Here is a 24,655-nt window from a genome sequence, read left to right on the forward strand (position 1 = left end):
TGAGGCTACACTTTTGGGCTTTTTACTATCTTTCAAGTGGCTAATGAGCGCTGCATTGCCCATATTTGAAATATCAATTGTTTTACAGCAGAGTTTAAATTGAGCACATTTAAGGTCAGCCACAATTTATATTTAGTCCTAAAATGCCACATACAGTGGTGGTCAAAAGTGTACATCCACTTGTAAAGAACATGATGTCATGGCAGTCTTCAGTTTCCAATCATTTCTACAACTCTTATTTTTGTGTGATACTTGTTGCTCACAAAAAAAACATTCCTGAAGTTTGCTTCTTTTATGAATTTATCATGGCTCTACTGAAAATGTGAGCAATCAAAAGTATACATACAGCAATATTAATATTTGCTTACATGTCCGTTGGCAAGTTTGACTGCAATAAGGCACTTTTGGTAGCCATCCACAAGCTTCTGGCAAGCTGACATCACATGGACAAAGATAAGACCTTCTGGAGGAAAGTTCTGTGGTCAGATGAAACAAAATTGGAGCTGTTTGATAGTACTTTATTTATTCCTTCAGGAGAGTTCCTTTAGGAAAATTAACATTTTCAGCAAAATCCCATTCAATATCAGACAGACGTTACAGGGAGACAGAACAGCGCCCCTTACAAAAAAGGTGAGATACAGGTAAACAAGTGGGGGTAATGGGAGAAAAAAATAGAAGATTAAAATAAAATGAAATGAAATAAAAAAATCTGTTTAAGCCTGGGCCCTGGAGAGGGAGTCCAGACTGAGGCCAAGGGAAAAAAACAATAACAACTAATAGCCATAGTACACATCCCTCTCACATGTGTGTAAGAGAGAAACATCAAACATCAAAGAACACAAAGGACATTAAAGACATTAAAGCAGCAGATTCAACCAGCCACTTCTACATACAGCTATGAATAAAAACTAAACGAAACATATACTGTATGTACACTGTGGTGGCCTCTGCGGTGTTCCACACCATCGTCCGCTGGGGTGGAGGGAGCATGGTCAGAGACAGGAGTAGACCCAACAAAGCAACCAAGAGAGCAGACTCCACTCTCGGCCAGTGTCCAGTCCACATGGATGAGTGAGGATACGTCCGAGGAGACTGAGGTGTCCGACACCTGCTCACCCAGCCAAGACACAGCGAAGCCTCTCCGTCCCAGCGCTCAGTGCTAGCTCCGCAGCCCTGTCCCCTCATCCGCATCTCCTCCAGTCCCTCCAATCCGAATCCGGTGTGGCAGAGACCCAGCAGCTGGTCTCCATGGCCAAAAAGCTCCCGAGAGGCAGATCCAGAAGTTCACAAAAAGCACCGCAGAGGTCACGAAAGTGCCACCCCTTGTCACACAGTCCCAAAGGGTACCGGACCAAAAGGCCCAAAAATATGTGACACATGAAAACAAGAGGGAAACACAAAAGGATGACACAAGAGCACAGAGCTCCTGCCAACAGCAGCCACTACAGCAGCGCCATCTTGGGAAAATAAATAATAATAATAATTGTTTGGTCACAATACCCAGCAATATGTTTGGAGGAGAAAAGTTGAGGTCTTTAATCCCAGGAACATCATGCTGACCGCCAAGCATAGTGGTGGTAGTATTATGCTCTGGGCCTGTTTTGCTGCCAATGGAACTGGTACTTTAAAGGTGTCCTGGACATGACGTTAAAGTGCATCTGGCAGTGGAGGCTCCTCTATGGGATCTTGGGGCACTAGGAGGTTAACCCCTTCACTACTGTTACCCCAGGTGGCCCTTGGCAAAGGCCTAGTACCTGACTGCCCCCTAGCCAGGGATACGGTGAAGACCTCAACAGCAGAGCAGGGACATGGTAGGGACGGTAGATTTAAGAACTACCACAACGGCTGCGATGGGGGGAGAAGGCTGCAGCAGAAAAGGGTCCCCAGTCGTCTTGGACTCCATGCCACTGGACCCTGACCTGATTCTGTCAAGGATCGTGTGATGACTGTCTGTGCACCAGTCTCCCCACGTGAAAAAAAAGTCACACACAGGCATCCTCCATAAAGGGATACACCCCTAACAGGATGATCGTCATACTCGTTCGAGTGACCGTCGATGATGACTTTAAATGGGACAATGAAAAAGGAGGATAAGCTCCAAATTGTTCCGGACAAGCTAAAATCATCAGCCCGGAGGTTGGGTCTTGGGCGCAGTTGAATGTTCCAACAGGACAATGACCCCAAACACACCCCAAAAGTAAAGGAATGGCTAAATCAGGCTAGAATGAAGGTTTTAGAATGGCCTTCCCAATGTCCTGACTTAAAGGTGTGGACAATGCTGAAGAAACAAGTCCATGTCAGAAAACCAACACATTTGGCTGAACTGCACCCATTTTGTGGTGAAAAATGTAAGCAGAAGCTTGTGGATGGCTACCAAAAGTGCCTTATTGCAGTCAAACTTGCCAAAGGACATGTAAGCAAATATTAACATTGCTGTATGATTACTTTTGATTGCTCACACTTTCAGTAGAGCCATAATAAATTCATAAAAGAGCCCAATCTGTGAGAGTGGGCAACAACACCTCCAGTGCCATCTCCCTGAGCACCGGCTCCCCCCAGGGCTGCGTCCTGAGTCCACAGCTGTTCACGTTGATGACTCAGGACTGCTGCGCCAGGTCCACTACTAACCACATTGTGAAGTATGCGGACGACACGACAGTGGTGGGCCTCATCCGTGACAACAATGACATGGACTACAGGGAGGAGGTGAAACATCTGGTTGACTGGTGCAGAACCAACAACCTGGTCCTGAATGTCAACAAGACCAAGGAGATCATCGTTGACTTCAGGAAGCACCAGTCCAGCCACGCTCCACTCTTCATCAACGGCACAGCGGTGGAGATGGTAAGCAACACCAAGGTCCTGGGGGTGCAGATCACTGACAATATAACCTGGTCCCTACACACCGGAGGTCTTGTAAAAAGAGCTCAGCAGCGCATGCACTTTTTGCGTGGGATGAAAAGAGCACTGCTCCCTCCCCCCATTCTCCGCACATTCTACAGAGGCACTATAGAGAGCCTGCTGACCAACAGCATCTCTGTCTGGCCTGGAGCCTGCATTGCCTCGGACTGAAAGTCTCTCCAGAGAGTGGTGAGGACGGCGGGAAAGATCATCAGGACTCCTCTTCCTCCTTTCCAGGAGACCACAAAAAGCAGCTGCCTGACCAGGGCTTAGAAAATCTGTAAAGACTCCTGCCACCCCCACCAAGGACTGTTTTCACTGCTGGACTCTAGAAAGAGGTTCCGCAGCCTCTGGAGCAGAACCTCCAGGTTCTGTAACAGCCTATTCCCTCAGGCCGTAAGACTCTTGAACGCATCATAATTAAATTATCCCCTCAACTCCCCCTAAAATGGATTAACTCGCTGGAAAAAAAGGACAATACAACATACCGTATTTCCTTGAATTGCCGCCGGGCATATAGTATGCGCCTGCCTTGAATTACTGCCGGGTCAAACTCGCTTCGCAAAATAATTAGCGCATGCTTAGTATTACCGCCGGGTCAATCTCGTGACATCACGAGTGACACTTCCCCTGTCATCATTTTCAATATAGAGGAGGCTGATTTCAATACCGGTAATTTGAGATCGCATAAAGGGAAGAAGATTAAGAGCTATTCAGTAGGATTTAAGGTCCAAGCTATTGAATACCTGTGTGCTAAATAGAACACTAAGCAGTTATGTTTTATTAATATACCTGTGGAGCTGACGGTCCGACAGACAGGCAGGGCATGCTGGAGTTAGCGGCGTGGGAACTCCCTCGTCACGTGACAAGGAGAGAGGACCGAGTTCCCAAAGAGTAAATAGAGCAAGAGCATACCAGTCACTTCCTGCTACCGGCATACAACTACAGCTGATTGGACTGTGGCGGTCACGTGACTAGGAAGCGAAGAGTAAATAGAAAGGCAAGAGCCTAATAGTGTCCACAAATGTATGTTTGTATTTAACATATGCGTTACATAAAGGTAAGACCATAATAACGTTTTTTTTTTTATTAAATGTGCTTTGCATGATGGTATCCTTACATCACACTCAAATTTTTACTGCATGCCTTTGGTAAGCGCAGGAGTCAGAAGAGGTTTTGAATTAATTAGCGCATGCTTACTTTTACCGCATGCCTTTGGTAAGCTGCTTACATCACACTCAAATTTTTACTGCATGCCTTTGGTAAACGCAGGAGTCAGAAGAGGTTTTAAATTAATTAGCGCATGTTTACTTCTACCGCATGCCTTTGGTAAGCTGCTTACATCACAGTCAAATTTTTACTGCATGCCTTTGGTAAGCGCAGGAGTCAGAAGAGGTTTTAAATTAATTAGCGCATGCTTACTTTTACCGCATGCCTTTGGTAAGCGCAGGGGTAAGAAGAGGTTTTAAATTAATTAGCGCCCCTGCGGCAATTCAAGGAAATACGGTACATCCATAAACGTGGACGCATGTGAAAAAGTGCAATACATTTATCCGTACAGTAATCTATTTATGAATTTATATATATTTATTCATTTATTTTATATATATATATATTTATATATTATTTATATATATTTATTTAATTATACATGCACCTAATTACTTTTTTTTATCCTGCACTACCATGAGCTTATGTAACGAAATTGTGTTCTTATCTGTGGTGTAAAGTTCAAATTTGAATGACAATAAAAAGGAAGTCCAAGTCTAAAAGAAACAAACTTCAGGAATGTTTTTTGTGACCAACAAGTATGTGCTCCACTCACAAAAAAATAAGGGTTGTAGAAGTTATTGGAAACTCAAGACAGCCATGACATCTGCTGTGTCTCAATTTGGCGGCTGCAGTGCTCATTAGTGGGGTGCTGACGTCATGGCGGTGCGTGAAGGCTTTCCCAATTTAAAAAGTTGCAAGTATCCTTCGAATCCGGCCGACAAATTTGTCCTTTTCCCCATTAGCAGAAAGGTTGCATGCATGTACACTTCACGTCTTGTCATATCCCCAAATTCTTTGTGTGCTCAACTCTGAAAATTATTTCCAACACGGAGATGCCATGCGAAGCGGAAAAAGCCACCTTAAAATATAGGTATAGCTTTATTTATTCTTTTGAAAAAGCTAAAACCAGACATGTCAAGTGATATACATTTGTGTCAAAATATAATATCTGGACAATCGTAATTTTGAGCGAACTGCGTGCTCAGACTCTCTCCTTACCCCAAAGCAGAGACATGTATCCGGCTATTGCAGACAGCTTCGCGCCCGGAGCTTTTTTCAACGCTTGAAAGTAAAGCCCGACATCTTCTTATTTACTTTTTTAATCAATCAATCAATCAATCAATCAATGTTTACTTATATAGCCCTAAATCACTAGTGTCTCAAAGGGCTGCACAAACCACTACGACATCCTCGGTAGGCCCACATGAGGGCAAGGAAAACTCACACCCAGTGGGACATCGGTGAGAATAATGACCCAGTGGGACGTCGGTGACAATGATGACTATGAGAACCTTGGAGAGGAGGAAAGCAATGGATGTCGAGCGGGTCTAACATGATACTGTGAAAGTTCAATCCATAATGGATCCAACACAGTCGCGAGAGTCCAGTTCAAAGCGGATCCAACACAGCAGTGAGAGTCCCGTTCACAGCGGAGCCAGCAGGAAACCATCCCAAGCGGAGGCGGATCAGCAGCGCAGAGATGTCCCCAGCCGATACACAGGCAAGCAGTACATGGCCACCGGATCGGAACGGACCCCCTCCACAAGGGAGAGTGGGACATAGAAGAAAAAGAAAAGAAACGGCAGATCAACTGGTCTAAAAAGGGAGTCTATTTAAAGGCTAGAGTATACAAATGAGTTTTAAGGTGAGACTTAAATGCTTCTACTGAGGTGGCATCTCGAACTGTTACCGGGAAGGCATTCCAGAGTACTGGAGCCCGAACGGAAAACGCTCTATAGCCCGCAGACTTTTTTTGGGCTTTGGGAATCACTAATAAGCCGGAGTCCTTTGAACGCAGATTTCTTGCCGGGACATATGGTACAATACAATCGGCAAGATAGGATGGAGCTAGACCGTGTAGTATTTTATACGTAAGTAGTAAAACCTTAAAGTCACATCTTAAGTGCACAGGAAGCCAGTGCAGGTGAGCCAGTACAGGCGTAATGTGATCAAACTTTCTTGTTCTTGTCAAAAGTCTAGCAGCCGCATTTTGTACCAACTGTAATCTTTTAATGCTAGACATGGGGAGACCCGAAAATAATACGTTACAGTAATCGAGACGAGACGTAACAAACGCATGGATAATGATCTCAGCGTCTTTAGTGGACAGAATGGAGCGAATTTTAGCGATATTACGGAGATGAAAGAAGGCCGTTTTAGTAACGCTTTTAATGTGTGCCTCAAAGGAGAGAGTTGGGTCGAAGATAATACCCAGATTCTTTACCGTGTCGCCTTGTTTAATTGTTTGGTTGTCAAATGTTAGAGTTGTATTATTAAATAGAGTTCGGTGTCTAGCAGGACCGATAATCAGCATTTCCGTTTTTTTGGCGTTGAGTTGCAAAAAGTTAGCGGACATCCATTGTTTAATTTCATTAAGACACGCCTCCAGCTGACTACAATCCGGCGTGTTGGTCAGCTTTAGGGGCATGTAGAGTTGGGTGTCATCAGCATAACAGTGAAAGCTAACACCGTATTTGCGTATGATGTCACCTAGCGGCAGCATGTAGATGCTGAAGAGTGCAGGGTCAAGGACCGAACCCTGGGGAACTCCACACGTTACCTTAACGTAGTCCGAGGTCACATTGTTATGGGAGACACACTGCATCCTATCGGTAAGATAAGAGTTAAACCAAGACAGGGCTAAGTCTGACATACCAATTCGTGTTTTGATACATTCTAATAAAATATTATGATCGACAGTATCGAAAGCAGCGCTAAGATCGAGGAGCAGCAACATAGATGACGCATCAGAATCCATCGTTAGCAATAGATCATAAGTCATTTTTGCGAGGGCTGTCTCCGTGGAGTGATTTGCCCTGAAACCGGATTGAAAGGTTTCACATAGATTGTTAGACGCTAAGTGTTCATTTAACTGCTCCGCAACAATTTTTTTCGAGGATTTTTGAAATAAAGGGAAGGTGAGACACCGGTCGGTAGTTTACCATGAGGTCAGGATCGAGGTTAGGTCTTTTAAGAAGAGGATGAATAACCGCTTTTTTGAATGCTAGGGGAACAGTGCCCGAGGAAAGTGATAAGTTTATAATATTTAGCACTGATGGACCTAATAATACTAAGAGCTCCTTGATCAGTTTCCCAGGAAGAGGGTCAAGTAAACATGTTGTTTGTTTTATTCCATTTACACGTTGTAACAATTACTCTAATGTTATTTCCTCAAAACGAGAGAAACTATTTTGGAGGGCAGTATCCGCCGTATATACAATCGTATCTGTGTTAATAGAACCCAGTTGTAGCTGGGACGCATTGTCTTTAATCTCCTTTCTAATGACTTCAATTTTCTTACTAAAGAATTGCATAAAGTCATCAGCTGAGTGGGTGGAGCTACTGGAAGGGGTCCCTTGTTGGGTTAGCGATGCTACCGTACTAAACAAAAATTTAGGATCGTTTTTATTATGGTGGATGAGATTTGAGTAATATTTAGCTTTAGCTAAGGTAAGCATGCGTTTATAAGTTATTAAACTATCACTCCATGCTTGATGGTGCACCTCAAGTTTAGTCGTGCGCCATTTGCGTTCCAGCTTTCTACATAATAATTTCTGAGCTCTAGTTTCTTCTGTAAACCACGGGGTGCGCTTTTTTGGAGCCTTTTTTAACTTTAGAGGTGCTATGTTATCAATGGTTTCGTGCAGGGCGTCGTTAAAGTTGTTAGTGAGGTTATCAATAGAGCCCACATATTTTGGGAATGGTGCCATTACCGAGGGCAGTAGGTCAGCAAGTGTTGTCGTTGTGGCCGTATTAATGTTGCGGCTGCTATAGCAGTTATTATTATTATTAGTTTGACGAACATGCGTCTGAACCTCGAATTTTATAAGGTAATGATCGGACAATACTTTAGTATATGGGAGTATCGTAACTTTGGAAACTGTGATACCCCTGACAAGCACTAGGTCTAGCGTATTACCGTTGCGATGCGTGGGTTCATTTATTATTTGTGTGAGACCACAGCTATCAATTATAGTCTGGAGCGCTACGCACGGTGGGTCCGATGGGGTATTCATATGGATATTAAAGTCCCCCATTATGATTATATTATCGGCGTGTGTCACTAGATCAGCAACGAACTCTGAGAATTCATTGATAAAGTCCGAATAGGGCCCTGGGGGGCGGTAGATAACAGCCAGGTGTAGAGGCAGCGGTGTGACAGACCTCATAGTAAACACCTCAAACGATTTATATTTATTATTTATGTTAGGACTAAGGTTAAAGTTTTCGTTGTATATTAGTGTGACCCCGCCACCCCTTTTAAGCGGACGGGCAATATGCGCATGTGTAAAATTAGGAGGACATGCCTCATTTAGCGCAAAAAGTCGTTTGGTTTAAGCCAGGTTTCGCTGAGACCGATGACGTTAAGATTGTTGTCTCTGATGATATCATTAACTAACAACTTTTTGGGAGACAAAGATCTTATGTTTAAAAACCCTATATTATAGGTAGTGGGCTGTTTTAGGGAATTTTTGATCAAATTATCCGTAGTAGCAATATTAATAATGTTGTGTTTATTATGCCCAGTGCATTTAGTATAATTACGACCATATCTCGGAATTGATACGACGGGAATTTTCCGATTGTTTGATTGTTGCTTTGATAAACTGCACGCATCATGGTTAGCCACCTCAGTAACGGGGATTTTCCGATTGTTTGTTTGTTGCTTTGATAAACTGCACGCATCATAGTTAGCCACCTCAGTAAAACACATGTCCAACTCTGAAACACTCAAAGCAGAAAAAACTTGTTCTAATTCAACTGACTCCTTACCCAGACCAGTAGTCTCGCATCTTCCATTTAAATCCGGCTTCAGGATGGAGGGAAGTGCTGTTCTGTGGGGATTAGCCTTCTGCTTTGTTTTTAGCCCCGCTCGGCATCCGCGTTTCCGATCACACCGCTGGCGTCTGCTCCGTAGACGGCCCCCGCTGCTACTATACTCCCCTGCTTCACAGGTCGCTGGATGTAGCCGCCGAATTATTCCCATGCTAGTTAGTACGTCTAGCAAGCACGCGTCTATCAGTCCAAAACGTCCCGATATGTCCACATCCAGAAGTGTCTGGCGGTCGTACGTGATCACGGAGTGACCACGATGTGAGCCAGCCATAAAGTTTGTGGAATTGTCCGGTACTTCTGCCAAATGTTCCATCTTTAGCAGGAGCTCCGCGATGTCGCAGCCCGTCCGGGCGCCGCCATCTTAAACCGCAATAAGTTAATTATGTTCTATTAATGGGTGGCCAGAAAATTTTATTACAAACCCTGTTTCCATATGAGTTGGGAAATTGTGTTAGATGTAAATATAAACAGAATAGAATGATTTGCAAATCATTTTCAACCCATATTCAGTTGAATATGCTACAAAGACAACATATTTGATGTTCAAACTCATAAACTTGATTTTTTTTTGCAAATAATCATTAACTTTGGAATTTGATGGTGGCAACACGTGACAAAGAAGTTGGGAAAGGTGGCAATAAATAGTGATATTGTAGAGGAATGCTCATCAAACACTTATTTGGAACATCTTACAGGTGTGCAGGCTAATTGGGAACAGGTGGGTGCCATGATTGGGTATAAAAACAGCCTCCCAAAAAATGCTCAGTGTTTCACAAGAAAGGATGGGGCGAGGTACACCCCTTTGTCCACAACTGCGTGAGCAAATAGTCAAACAGTTTAAGAACAACCTTTCTCAAAGTGCAATTGCAAGAAATTTAGGGATTTCAACATCCACGCTCCATAATATCATCAAAAGGTTCAGAGAATCTGGAGAAATCACTCCACGTAAACGGCATGGCCGGAAACCAACATTGAATGACCGTGACCTTGGATCCCTCAGACGGCACTGTATCAAAAACCGACATCAATCTCAAAAAGATATCACCACATGGGCTCAGGAACACTTCAGAAAACCACTGTCATTAAATACAGTTCGTCGCTACATCTGTAAGTCCAAGTTAAAGCTCTACTATGCTAAGCGAAAGCTATTTATCTATAACATCCAGAAACGCCGCCGGCTTCTCTGGGCCCGAGATCATCTAAGATGGACTGATGCAAAGTGGAAAAGTGTCCTGTGGTCTGACGAGTCCACATTTCAAATTGTTTTCGGAAATATTTAACATCGTGTCATCCGGACCAAAGGGGAAGCGAACCATCCAGACTGTTATTGACGCAAAGTTCAAAAGCCAGCATCTGTGATGGTATGGGGGTGCATTAGTGCCCAAGGCATGAGTAACTTACACATCTGTGAAGGCACCATTAATTCTGAAATGTACATACAGGTATTGGAACAACAAATGCTGCCATCTAAGCGCTGTTTTTTTTCAGGGACACCCCTGCTTATTTCAGGAAGACAACGCCAAGCCACATTCAGCACGTGTGGCTTTGTAAAAAAAAAAAGAGTGCGGGTACTTTCCAGGCCCGCCTGCAGTCAAAACCTGTCTCCCATGGAAAATGTGTGGCGCATTATGAAGCGTAAAATACGACAGCGGAGACCCCGGACTGTTGAACGACTGAAGCTCTACATAAAACAAGAATGGGAAAGAATTCCACTTTCAAAGCTTCAACAATTAGTTTCCTCAGTTCCCAAACATTTATTGAGTGTTGTTAAAAGAAAAGGTGATGTAACACAGTGGTGAACATGCCCTTTCCCAACTACTTTGGCACAAACTGCAGCCATGAAATTCTAAGTTAATTATCATTTGCAAAAAAAAAATCAAGTTTATGAGTTTTAACATCAAATATGTTGTCTTTGTAGCATATTCAACTGAATATGGGTTGAAAATGATTTGCAAATCATTGTATTCTGTTTATATTTACATCCAACACAATTTCCCAACTCATATGGAAACGGGGTTTGTACTATAAACATGTGCACCAATGAACCAATAATGATTATTGCTTTTTTTTGTGTACATTTGCAAGTTATTTAAAAAAGGTTCACCTCTATCAATGATTATTGTGATATTGTGTTTAACTTTTCTGCTTTTTTTTCCCGTGTAGAATAATCGAGGAGGACTTGGACAACAACACAGCAAAAACAAATGAAACAAACACGTTTACACCAGTTTGGAAGATCATTTAAAATCTAATTATTTTTATAACCTATATAAACGAATAAACTCATGTACTGAAACTGTAGTTGTTGTGATTCATTTCCTCTGCCTTCATTGCAAATAATTATATGATTTTATACTATTCCAATATTTACTGTTACTGGCTATAATACATGCAGTGTGACACGATTAGAAAAGGACATCAATTGTTAATGGAATATGAATAAAGTAAGTGCTAAATAAGAGATTGTGGTAGGGATAGACCTTGAGGACTCTTTCTGGATTGTCTGCATGTTTTAAAGGTACACGTTCCAATCCAACAAGCATTCACAAGCATAAAAATCTATCAATACCTAATAATTAGGAATAACAGCTTTAGAACGCTTGTCAACACGTGACACATCTCCATGACAACCATCTCCCATGATCAGGGAAATCCGACTTGGGCGGTGCCGGGAGCTCTCAGCCACTTCCTCTGGGATAAGGTAAAGGACCAAGAGAACACAAAAAAACGATTTGACATTCTTCTCAGTGGCCCTGTGGTTAGATTGTCCGCCCTGAGATGGGTAGGTTGTGAGTTCAAACCCCGGCCGAGTCATACCAAAGACTATAAAAATGGGAGCCATGACTTCCCTGCTTGGCACTCAGCATCAAGCGTTGGAATTGGGGGTTAAATCACCAAAAATGATTCCTGGGTTAGACCACTGCTGCTCCCCACCGCTCCCCTCACCTCCCAGGGGGTGATCAAGGGTGAGAGGTCAAATGCAGAGAATAATTTTGCCACACCTAGTGTGTGTGTGACAATCATTCCTACTTTAACTTAACTTTAACTTCTCTTCAATTCATCATTAGTAAACCTCGGGCGACTGAGCAGCAGATAGGTGACGCAAATGTAAGGGCTGGGGACAAGTGACGTAACCAGGGAGTGTCCCGTAAGCTAGACTGTCCCAATTAATATCACTCCAGCCGCCACTGGAGGACTCTCGCCAGGACCCACAATTCGTCGACCGCACAGGCTGGGTCCTTCGAAGGATGCAGCCCTCGAATTGAGACACAGCTATTATGTTTTTACAAGTGTATGTAAACTTTTGACCACGACTATTATTGACGCTGCGTTTCCCTGCCATTTTTGTCAGTATCCTCACTTTCCTAACAAGTAACTAGCTGCAGTTCGTAGGTACTCGCACCCCCAAATATAAGATCTTGATTTTGTTTGGATTCTTGAAACTTAAGATATATTTACATAACTTTGAAAAACTACGTTCCATAACTTATCCAGGGGCCTGGAAATTGCATAATAAAAATCCATGATTTTCCAGGTGTTTGGAACCGTACAAACCCTGCCTATGGATCCATTGACCAAGCAACCATCCTAAAACGAACCTGAGTGTGACATAAACAAAAGGTGATAAAGCCGAGACACAATTTGGGGACGAGTGGAGCTCCTTCCGCCTAAACGTGAGCACAAACTCAAAAAGGCCTTTTCATTCCAGACAATCAAAACTGACAAGGCCAGGAATCAACAAAAGAAAAACACTATCACGATTCAATCTTGTCAAAATCAATATGTTTTCCCACTTTTGAGTGGGTGACATCTGTAGGAGGCTGTGGGGGAATTGTTGAGATGGAGGGGGAAAAAAGCCTTGCTGTTGCTTTTACGCTGTCTGCTAACTAACACATTTCCTTCTCAATTCTTAGGCGGTACATAAAAAATTGTCTCCCTTGTGCAATCAATTTCCGACTGATGGGGCTACAAGTCTCGTCTCTGTTTAATTAACAATGTTGACAAACTTCTGTAGCGCTTCCCTGACTATTTCCTCCTTGTCTATTGGTGTGTTTTGCAAAGGGCTTTAAATCCTCACAATCGCGGCGGCTAGCATCACTTTCAAATGAAAAGGCACGGTCCTTGCCCCTGTTTCCTTATTAGTACTTTGCTGCAATGGAATGACATCCTGCAGTGTCCGCAAAGTCCCCCTCTGCCCAAGAGGATGACAAGAAGACCTGGATGAGTCAGCTTGTTGGAATGTGATGTGGTCTGATCAGACCAAAATGTTACTCTTTGGCATCGACTCCATTTGAGGTGTTAGGAGGCAGAGAAAGACTGAATGTCACCCCAACATTACAACCACAAACACATACTGTCAAACATGGCGCTGGAAACATTCTGCTGACCAATTCCAAAGAATATCTGACCTTTATGCTTGTCAACAAGATTTTCTCCACCAGGTGCAAAGCCACATTTTGCATTGGTACCAAACAGTTATGTACCACAATTAAACACTAACTGTTTTGATTGTTACATTTTCCTCGACTTGTTTCACATTCCTGTATCTCTGTAACAATAAACCTTCTATAAACATTCTGGACTGTTCATTACTCTGAAAGAGGAGAATCTTAGAAAACCAGCAGAGATCTAATTCGTCAGGTCATTGTAATCTCAGGGCATTCAATTGATGTCAACTGGACTGTTTGGTTTGTCGTAAAAGACATTTCCCCTCTCATCCAAGAAGGCTTCATCAGTTAATGCTCATAGACTTAGATTGGTCCGATTCAGTCTTAGACTTAGATTAGGAAGCTCTAGTCGGACCAATCTAAGTCCAGTTGCGATCAAATGAATGCATTGAGAAAATAAGCAGAGGATGTAGGTAATGATGGAATATTTTTGTAAACAGTATATCGTGAGTCAAGTGTATTTATGTTCGCATCTTTTGGTAAATTAAAAAAAACATGGTATTACCTTATGATGTACTGAGCAGCTAGATCTCTTCCAAATTCTGGTTCTATGGCATCACACTTTTGCAATAACTAAATAATTGATTGTTGACGTTCACTAATCAATTGAACAATCGCCAATGTCCGAATTGCGATGCATCAAAGAATGAATATTTCCTGCACCTCTAGTGATTAGGGCAATATGTTTGTTTTTGTTCAGGTTTACAAACTCGGGGAATAATTCCCTGGACACACAAGGACTTTGAAGGCAAAGATTAAAGGATTTAGATGAGTAGCAGAAAGTGGTTTTTACATTGTTAAGTTATTATGCACTATTGACTTTGTTTAGACCAAATGCAATAAAATAATTTAAAAACTAGTTTAAATATTACAAATCCCGTTTCCATATGAGTTGGGAAATTGTGTTAGATGTAAATATAAACAGAATATAATGATTTGCAAATCATTTTCAACCCATATTCAGTTGAATATGCTACAAAGACAACATATTTGATATTCAAACTCATAAACTTTTTTTTTGTTGCAAATAATAATTAACTTAGAATGTCATGGCTACTACACGTGCAAAAGTAGTTGGGAAAGGGCATGTTCACCACTGTGTTACATCACCTTTTCTTTTAACAACACTCAATAAACTTTTGGGCACAGAGGAAACTAATTGTTAAAGCATTGAAAGTGGAATTCTTTCATATTCTTGTTTTATGTAGAGCTGCAGGCAGGCAAGGGAAGTACACGCACTCTTTTTTTACGAAGCCACGCTGTTGTAAAACGTGCTGAATGTGGCTTGGCATTGTCTTGCTGAAATAAGCAGGGGCGTTCATGAAAAAGACGGTGCTTAGATGGCAGCATTTGTTGTTCCAAAACCTGTATGTACCTTTCAGCATTAATGGTGCCTTCACAGATGTGTAAGTTACCCATGCCTTAGGCACTAATGCACCCCCATACCATCACACATGCTGGCTTTTGAACTTTGCGTTGTAACAGTCTGGATGGTTCGCTTCCCCTTTGGTCCGGACTACACGATGTCTAATATTTCCAAAAACAATTTGAAATGTGTACTCGTCAGACCACAGAACACTTTTTCACTTTGCATCAGTCCATCTTAGATGATCTTGGGCCCAGAGAAGCCGGCGGCGTTTCTGGATGTTGTTGATAAATGGCTTTCGCTTTGCATAGTAGAGCTTTAACTTGCACTTACAGATGTAGGGACGAACTGTATTTAGTGACAGTGGTTTTCTGAAGTGTTCATGAGCCCATGTGGTTGTATCCTTTAGAGATGGATGTCGTTTTTTGATACAGTGCCGTCTGAGGGATCGAATGTCACGGTCATTCAATGTTGGTTTCCGGCCGCACCGCTTACGTGGAGTGATTTCTCCAGATTCTCTGAACATTTTGATGATATTATGGACCGTAGATGTTGAAATCCCTTAATTTCTTGCAATTGCACTTTGAGAAAAACTGTTTGACTATTTGCTCATGCAGTTGTGGACAAAGGGGTGTACCTCGCCCAATCTTTTCTTGTGAAAGACTGAGCATTTTTTGGGAAGCTTTTTTTATACCCAATCATGGCACCCACCTGTTCCCAATTAGCCTTCACACCTGTGGGATGTTCCAAATAAGTGTTTGATGAGCATTTCTCAACTTTATCAGTATTTATTGCCACCTTTCCCAACTTCTTTGTCACATGTTGCTGGCATCAAATTCTAAAGTTAATGATTATTTGCAAATAAAAAAATGTTGATCAGTTTGAACATCAAATATGTTGTCTTTGTAGCATATTCAACTGAATTTGGGTTGAAAATGATTTGAAAATCATTGTATTCCGTTTATATTTACATCTAACACATTTTCCCAACTCATATGGAAACAGGGTTTGTATGTTGATATTGTTAAACTGTCAAAAGCCCTCTCAAGATAATATATTGAAAAGACTAGTTAATACATGTGATGGGTGTCGGTGTGGGCCGATCTCACTCACGGATGATCTTTATCAGAATCAGCAGCATTAAACCCTGATTGGACATCCCCTTGTATATGTACACTAAAAGCAAGCCAGCTAGCTATAAATGCCACAAAATGTGGAACAATAAGGCTAAAGTAGGCTTATAACTATCAGATTTATAGCTTAATTTAAACAGATCATTGGCTGAGCACGGTGGGTGTGGTGGTGGTCTTAGGCACTTGGGACAATAACGTCATGCTCTCTCACCCCACCTATTTACTGCTGACACAGAATTTTCCTCCACTGCCGGATCATCTACTCTATTGTCCTTGCTGAAACAAGAGAGCTTTTCTTTTTGTACCCTCATTGTTCAGAATGCACTTCACATACCCTCTATGACAACTGGCGTACCCCACTTCAGGAACCCAAGAAGGTCCAACAAGAGACAACATGACAGCTAAAATCCAAATGGATCCGTTTACGGATCAGACAATGATTAGCAATACTTCAATGTTGTCTCTTTTGTGTGATCTATCATCCTTTACAAGGGTATCAAACACTTGAGTTGGAGTGAGAGAGGGGTAATCTTGTTCCAGCTTGCTTGGCTACCATGGCTACCTCAAAGCCGGGTGCTTGTGCAATGTTAACAGGGGCTCCATGGTGCTCTCAAGGGCGCACAGTACACCACATACTGCTATAGATTGCATTGTCACCGTCATGAAAAATAGCTTTTCCTGCTGCAAAGTACCACAAACCCACTTAATACTGGAAATAACAAATGAACTTCAAAGACAAAGATGATGGCTGCCATCCCTATAATAATCATCTGAAATGGCAAAGTGCAATATGTAGGAAATAATGGGCAGTTGTATTTTTTCTGCTATTGTTAAGATCTTTTCAAACTTTTACAAACAGAAGATAGTAGAATGTGTGTGGCTCGCCACTCTTTGCCTGTGTGTCTTGGCAAACCTTAGCAGTCATTTTAAATGTTAAGTACAATGAGGAAAAATGTGTACTGTATTTTTGGGATTTCTTAAGGTAGTGCCAATAAAAAAAAGATAAAAAGCCAGTTACTTAGGTATGTTTGCAAGAGATATATCAGGAAGTATTTTCCACTTTGTGATCCTTCATCTGTGTGTTTATCCGTGTTCTAGTTTGTAGTGTCTGACTCCTGGGTCTGAAAAACTTTGAGAACACTTTGCATTGATGAAACAATGTGTAAGAATTAATGTCACAGCGGATTCTTTTAGTAATTGATTGTTTGTTTCTTTGTTTTTGATTATTAGGATACTATTTTGCATAAATAGCGTATTTTAGGGGAAATAGTTCAAATGAACAAGGATGTTGACGCTATTCGAAAAACTGATAAAGGTTAATGCAAACATTTGAATTGCATTTTCAACACAGGTGCATTAATCAATTTAAAAAAAACATATTGGCACCCACACACCACACCATGCTGTCTGTTTTGTATTAGTTAAAACTCATTATATCACTGCACAAATATACATATACACATACTGTACATATACATTCACTGTACAAACATACATATACACATACATGTACTCATACGAGTACATATACAAACCCCGTTTCCATAAAAGTTGGGAGATTGTGTTAGATGTAAATATAAACGGAATACAATGATTTGCAAATCACTTTCAACCCATATTCAGTAGAATATGCTACAAAGACAACATATTTAATTTTCCAACTGATAAACTTTTTTTTTTTTTTTTTTTGCAAAAAATCATTAACTTCCAAAAAATTATTTTTTTTGCATTTTTCCCCATTCAAAATTAATTAGCCATTTTTCAATTCCCACATTCTTTAACCAATTCAAACCATTCCACCTTCAACTGAATCAACTTATCCTGGACATTCAAACTACCATTTTTCCACAATCCACAAATTTCCAGGAATTCCTGTTTATTGATTACCTATTTCCACCCTTCTTAAGTTTGTCTACTCCATTCACATTTTTCAACCCATTTCAATCGTTCCACCGTCAAAACACTCATATTCAGGACAAAAACCAAGTAGGTTAAGGAACGAGAAAAATTCACAGTTTTTTACGAAATTCCAGGAATTTCTCATTAAAAACTGTCAATACTTCAACAGTTCTTGACGGATTTAAACAAATCCAACACCAACTAATTCAGTTCATTCATGCTCCTAATCATTTTCAAAAAATACCACTTTTCCCAAAATTCCCAAATTTCCAGGACGTTACCATTGAAATGAATAGGACATTTTTCCAAGTTGCACAATTCCCTCATGTTTCAACCTATTCAAACCATTCCACCTTCAACATATTCCACCATCCTGGACATTCAAACTATCTTTTTTCCATTTCCACCCTTTTTTCTGGCGACTACTCCTTCCACATTCCTGCATTTCAACCATTCCACCATCAAAACATTCATCTTAATCAGGACAACAACAAAAAGTTGTTTTGTGAACTGAAAAAATTCCCCGTTTTCCTGAAATTCCAGGAATTCCGTAATACCATTTCTCAATTCAACATGTTACTATGTCAACATTTCTTCACTGATTTGCAAAATTTCAACACCAACCATTTCAACTCATTCAGACCATTCAAGTTTTTTACCATTTCCCCAAAAAAATTCCGCTTTTCCCGAAATTCTAATTTTTTTCCTGAAATTGCCATTGAAATCAAATGAGACATTCTTCAAAGTTCCTTAATTCACCCATGTTTTTAGGTGATTCAAACCGTTCCAACTTCAAAATATCTAACCTGTTCAGGAATTGTGTGCTGTACTTTAACAATTCTAAAAAAAAAAAATCCCGGATTTCCCTAAAGTCCTTCACCCCCCACCCCCATTCACAATGAATTGGCCATTTTTCAAACTTCCACAAATCCCACATTCTTCAACATATTCAAACCATTCCACCTTCAGCACAATCGACTCATCCTGGACATTCAAACTACCATTTTTCCACAATCCACAAATTTCCAGGAATTCCTGTTTTTTGATTACCTATTTCCACCCTTCTTAAGTTCGTCTACTCTGTTCACATTTTGCAAACCATTTCAATCGTTCCACCGTCAAAACACTCATATTCAGGAAAAAAAACAAGTTGGTTAAAGAACTAGAAAAATTCACAGTTTTTTAAGAAATTCCAGGAATTTCTCATTAAAAACTGTCAATACTTCAACATTTCTTGACCGATTTAAACAATTCCAACACCAACCGATTCAGCTCATTCATGCTCCTAATCATTTTCAAAAAATACCACTTTTCCCAAAATTCCCAAATTTCCAGGGCGTTACCATTGAAATGAATGGGACATTTTTCCAAGTTGCACAATTCCCTCATGTTTCAACCTATTCAAACCATTCCACCTTCAACATATTCCACCATTCGGGACATTCATACTATCTTTTTTCCATTTCCACCCTTTTTTCTGGCGACTACTCCTTCCACATTCCTGCATTTCAACCATTCCACCATCAAAACATTCATCTTAATCAGGACAACAACAACAAAAGTGGTTTTGTGAACTGGAAAAATTCCCGGTTTTCCAGGAATTCCGTAATATCATTTCTCAATTCAATATGTTACTACGTCAACATTTCTTGACTGATTTGCAGTGTCAACACCAACCATTTCAACTCATTCAGACCATTCAAGTTTATTACCATTTCCCAAAAAATTCCCGCTTTTCCCAAAATTCCAATTTTTTCCTGATATTCCCATTGAAATCAAATGAGACATTCTTCAAAGTTCCATAATTCACACAATTTTTATGTGATTAAGACCGTTCAAACTTAAAAATATCCAGCCTGTTCAGGAATTGTGTGCTCTACTTCAACAATTCTAAAAAAAAATTCCCGGATTTCCCATAATTCCTTTTTTTTTTTTTTTTTTTTTCCCCATTCACAATGTATTGGCCATTTTTCAAACTTCCACACATCCCACATTCTTCAACATATTCAAACCATTCCACCTTCAACACAATCGACTCATCCTGGACATTCAAACTACCATTTTTCCACAATCCACAAACTTCCAGGAATTCCTGTTTTTTGATTACCTATTTCCACCCTTCTTAAGTTCGACTACTCCGTTCACATTTTTCAACCCATTTCAACCGTTCCACCGTCAAAAAACTCCTCATATTAAGGACAAAAACAAAGTTGTTTAGGAATTAGAAAAATTCCCGGTTTTCCAGAAATTCCAGGAATTTGTCAATGAAAAACTGTCAATACGTCAACATTTTTTGACTGATTTAAACAATTCCAACACCAACCAATTCAGCTCATTCAGGACATTCATGCTCCTAATCATTTTCAAAGAATCCCGCTTTTCCAAAAATTCCAGGAAGTTCCCATTGAAATGACTGGGACATTTTTCCAAGTTGCACAATTCCCACAGTTTTCAACCTATTCAAACCGTTCCAACATCAACACATTCCACTCACCCTGAACATTCAAACTAACACGTTTCCAAGTTCCAAACCAAATTCCGGTTTCCCTGGAAATTCTAACACTTCAACATTCAAACTATTCTTAAATTCGTGAATCGTCTTGACAATACCGGAATCATGTAAATTAATTCATTTTAAAAATGGTATACCCTTACTACTCAGTGTTAAACGGCGCTTTGTGAATTTTAAGTAACGTTACTCCCTGCTGCTTGATGTCCCACTCATTATTCCAGCAGGAATAGCATGAAATGTAATTAAAAGGAAACAGCGAATGCCAAAAGCCAAAGAAACATATTTTTTTCCAAGATGGCGCCTCTGTAGTGGCTGCTCCTTTGGAACTTTGTGACATCCCCTCTCCTCCACCCCCCATCGTTTACCTGCGCCGGAAGTTGGCAGACCCGTCTGCAATCCTGTTCTGTCTTCCTGTAATGTTTGTCTGCTCTTGAATGGGATTGTGCTGAAAATCTTCATTTCCCCTCTGGGATCATTAAAAGTATTTCTGATTCTGACATCTGTGAATCGAACTAAAAAGACGCTTGACCCAGGCTGAGTTTGACTGTTATTCCTCACAAGTAGCCTGTTAGCTTAGCATTGAGCTGGCTAGTCTAGCATGATTTGCCCGAGTGGCGTTGTTGCTACACGGCGAGCCAGGCGTTCAGCACCGGGCTGCCTGGACAGCAGCACCCGCTTGAAGGCAAGAAGGAAGCAGGGGGTGCAAAAGTACTCATTTCAAGCACTTCATCAATATCGCTGCACAATTACAGCGAGAATTTGGGCCACAACAACCGTGATATAAAGTTTCCATATCGGCACGTCCCGAACTCTAACATGTGGCCATCACTCCAGCAGCACTGAGAGCCAACTCTGCCAAACAGCCTGGTGGTAATGATGCAATTTTCAATGCAAACAAAGTAGTAAACTCAGAAATGCAAAAAAAGATGGACATATGGCATCATAATGATCCATCCATCCATCTATTTCCTACCCCGTGTCCCTTTTGGAGTGCTGGTACTTAACAGTACCAGCACTCCAAGGCGGAGTACACCCTGGACAAGTTGACACCTCATCACAGGGCCATCACAGATAGACAACATTCACACACTAGGGACCATTTAGTGTCGCCAATCAACCTATTCGATTCTCCGGCTTCCTCCCACCTCCAAAGACATGCACCTGGGGATAGGCCCCTCCCACCTCCAAAGACATGCACCTGGGGATAGGCCCCTCCCACCTCCATAGACATGCACCTGGGGATAGGCCCCTCCCACCTCCAAAGACATGCACCTGGGGATAGGCACCTCCCACCTCCAAAGACATGCACCTGGGGATAGGCCCCTCCCAACCCCAAAGACATGCACCTGGGGATAGGCCCCTCCCACTTCCAAAGACATGCACCTGGGGACAGGTTGATTGGCAACACTAAATGGTCCCTACTGTGTGAATGTGAGTGTGAATGTTGTCTGTCTATCTGTGTTGGCCCTGTGATGAGGTGGCGACTTGTCCAGGGTGTACACCGCCTTCCGCCCGATTGCAGCTGAGATAGGCTCCAGCGCCCCCCGCAACCCCAAAGGGGATAAGCGGTAGTAAATGGATGGATGGATATTAACACAAGCAAATTCTTTGAAAATGGGTACTGTTAAGTACCAGGTACCAGGAATGGGTACCGTATCGGTACCATTTTTAAACCGTAACTGTGAAGCCTTGTTTTGCTGCAAGCTTTTTCAGAAAGTTATGACCCCATGAGGGAAAAGCAGTAGGAAATGAATGAATGAATGAATGAATGGATGGATGGATGGATGTCTTTTTTTTTCTTTTTCTTTTTAATTAAAGATGACAACTGAAATGTTGAGCCGCATTGACTAAAAAGATGCTTGTTTGTTATTCCTCACAAGTAGCATGTTAGCTTAGCATTGAGCTAGCTAGCCTAGCATGATTTGCCCGAGTAGCGTCGCTGCTAGGCGGCGAGCCAGGCGTTCAGCACCGGGCTGCCTGGATAGCAGCGTCCCCCGAGTGATGTTAGCCAAGCTGGGCGACGTCATTCGCGGCACCCGGCTGACGGCAAGGACGAAGCAGGCGGTGTATTATTCGGCTGGTGTAACGTCGCCTTGTGGGGCACAATGAAGAATGGAGCTCGCCCAAGCTAACACGCTAGCCAGGCAAACATGACAAACTCACCTTCAACCCTCGATAAAAGCCTCGATAAAAGCTCCAAAAAAGTGTGCAAAAACGTTCGTAGTATTCCCACAAAAAAGAGCCTCAACGCCGTCCTCAATTAATTAATTAATTAATTAATCGCTGGAGGAAATGTGGTTTTCAAAAAAAAGAAAACTTCCAGACGGTCTCCCGGAGATCCAGCGGCAGGGCGAGGGAGGCAGCAGGTGCAGCCGATGATGAGCGCAGTAGAGTCGGACTGAGGGGCGCATCCCCACGCTGCTCAAATCACAGGCTCCGGCTCCGGCTCGGCGCATGCGCAGACGAGTGTCGGAGGAAGCGCCCTCATTGAAGAAGTGGTGGTAAGTAAATTGACTTTATGGACTCACTCAAGTCGTCTGCTTCACTTCACTTAGTACTTTTACTGCAAATGTTATACATATTGAATAATATTTTATGATGTGTTATATAAAATGTATGTATTATAGTACGAAAGCCAAAAGCAGTGAAGTTGATGGGATGGTTTCCTGCTGGCTCCACTATGGACGGGACTCTCGCTACTGTGTTGGATCCACTTTGGACTGGACTCTCACGGTTGTGTTGGGGGTGGGGGTTGCTCACATATGCGGTCCTCTCCAAGGTTTCTCATAGTCATCATTGTCAACGTCCCACTGGGGTGAGTTTTTCCTTGCCTGTATGTGGGCTCTACCAAGGATGTCGTTGTGGTTTGTGCAGCCCTTTGAGACACTTGTGATTTAGGGCTATATAAATAAACATTGATTGATTGATCCACTATGGATTGAATTTTCACAGTATCATGTTAGACCCGCTCGACATCCATTGTTTTCGGTCCCCTGCGGGGGGCATATGCAGTCCTCTCCAAGGTTTCTCATAGCCATCATTGTCACTGTCACCGACATCCCACTAGGTGAGTTTTCCTTGCCCATATGTGGGCTCTACCGAGGATGTCGTTGTGGTTTGTATTGTGGTTTGTGCAGCCCTTTGAGACACTGGTGATTTAGAGCTATATAGATAAACATTGATTGATTGATTGATTGATTGAAGTTGTGACATTGAATAAATGGTAAATAAAAAGAGAATACAATGATTGGCAGATCATTTTCAACTTAGATTCAATTGAATGGACTGCAAAGACAAGATAATTAACATTAGAACTGAGAAACTTTGTTATTTTTTGCAAATATTAGCTCATTTGGACTTTCATGCCTGCAAAATGTTTGTAAAAAAAACTGGCACAGGTGGCAAAAAAGACTGAGAAAATTGAAGAAGGCTCATCCAATACATTTTTGGAACGTCCCGCAGGTGAACAGGCTAATTGGGGACAGGTGGGTGCCATGATTGGCTATAAAAGCAGCTTCCATGAAATGCTCACTCATTCACAAACAAGGACGGGGTGAGGGTCACCACTTTGTCAAAAAATGCCTGAGCAAATTGTTGAAGAACAACATTTCTCAAGCAGCTATTGCAAGGAATTTTGAGCTTTTCACTATCTACGCTCCGTAATATCATCAAAAGGTTCAGTCATCATTTTTGCACTAACGAAAACATTTTGTATGACTTTTGCTAAAGACTTCTTCTGTTTGTTTGATCTTGTCATTACTGCCACAAGTGGTGGAAAGGTGTATTACAACTGAATATCGCCACGGACCATAGCTAAGAAACCGATTCTTTTGGTGAGTCTTTATGTGGCGTTCACAACCCAATATGGTTAAGAAACACTGATTCATATCATCATTTGAAATATTTTTGTTGAAATAAAAGGAAATACTGAAATATCTGCTATAAAGCATTATTAGCATTTTTTTTAGGGACCCTATTGTATTTCTAAGGTTTTATTATTATTATATCGCCGCCTCTTTGAGCTGTAATTTGACGCCCTTAACATGTTTCAAAACTCACCAAATTTTACACACACATCAGGACTGGCAAAAATTGCCATCTAATAAAAAGCCAAATCCCAAAACTCAAAATTGTGGTCTAGCGCTCCCTAGGAAAAAACACAGACAAAACATTGTGTAACTTCCGTTAGGAATGTCGTAGAGACATGAAACAAAAACCCCTATGTAGGTCTGACATAGACTTACATTTCATAAAGTAACATCTTTCAGCAAAAATCAATAGTCAATTG

At 41.5% G+C, this 24,655-nt stretch overlaps 1 protein-coding gene across 4 annotated transcripts in view; it reads right to left on the reverse strand.

Annotated features, from left to right (window-relative positions):
- Positions 1-22,830, reverse strand: part of ctnna2 (catenin (cadherin-associated protein), alpha 2) — an 820,127-nt gene extending 797,297 nt beyond the window's left edge. For 2 of the 4 annotated variants that reach the window (XM_061880698.1, XM_061880699.1), the window contains exon 1: positions 22,531-22,830. The gene's annotated coding sequence lies outside the window, so the exon portion shown is untranslated. The remainder of the gene's footprint in view (positions 1-22,530) is intronic. The other 2 variants (XM_061880696.1, XM_061880697.1) reach the window with 2 other exon arrangements.
- Between the last annotated feature and the right edge of the window lie 1,825 nt (positions 22,831-24,655).

The sequence above is a fragment of the Nerophis ophidion genome, linkage group LG20 (assembly GCF_033978795.1).
Source record: "Nerophis ophidion isolate RoL-2023_Sa linkage group LG20, RoL_Noph_v1.0, whole genome shotgun sequence".
Lineage (NCBI taxonomy): Eukaryota > Metazoa > Chordata > Actinopteri > Syngnathiformes > Syngnathidae > Nerophis > Nerophis ophidion.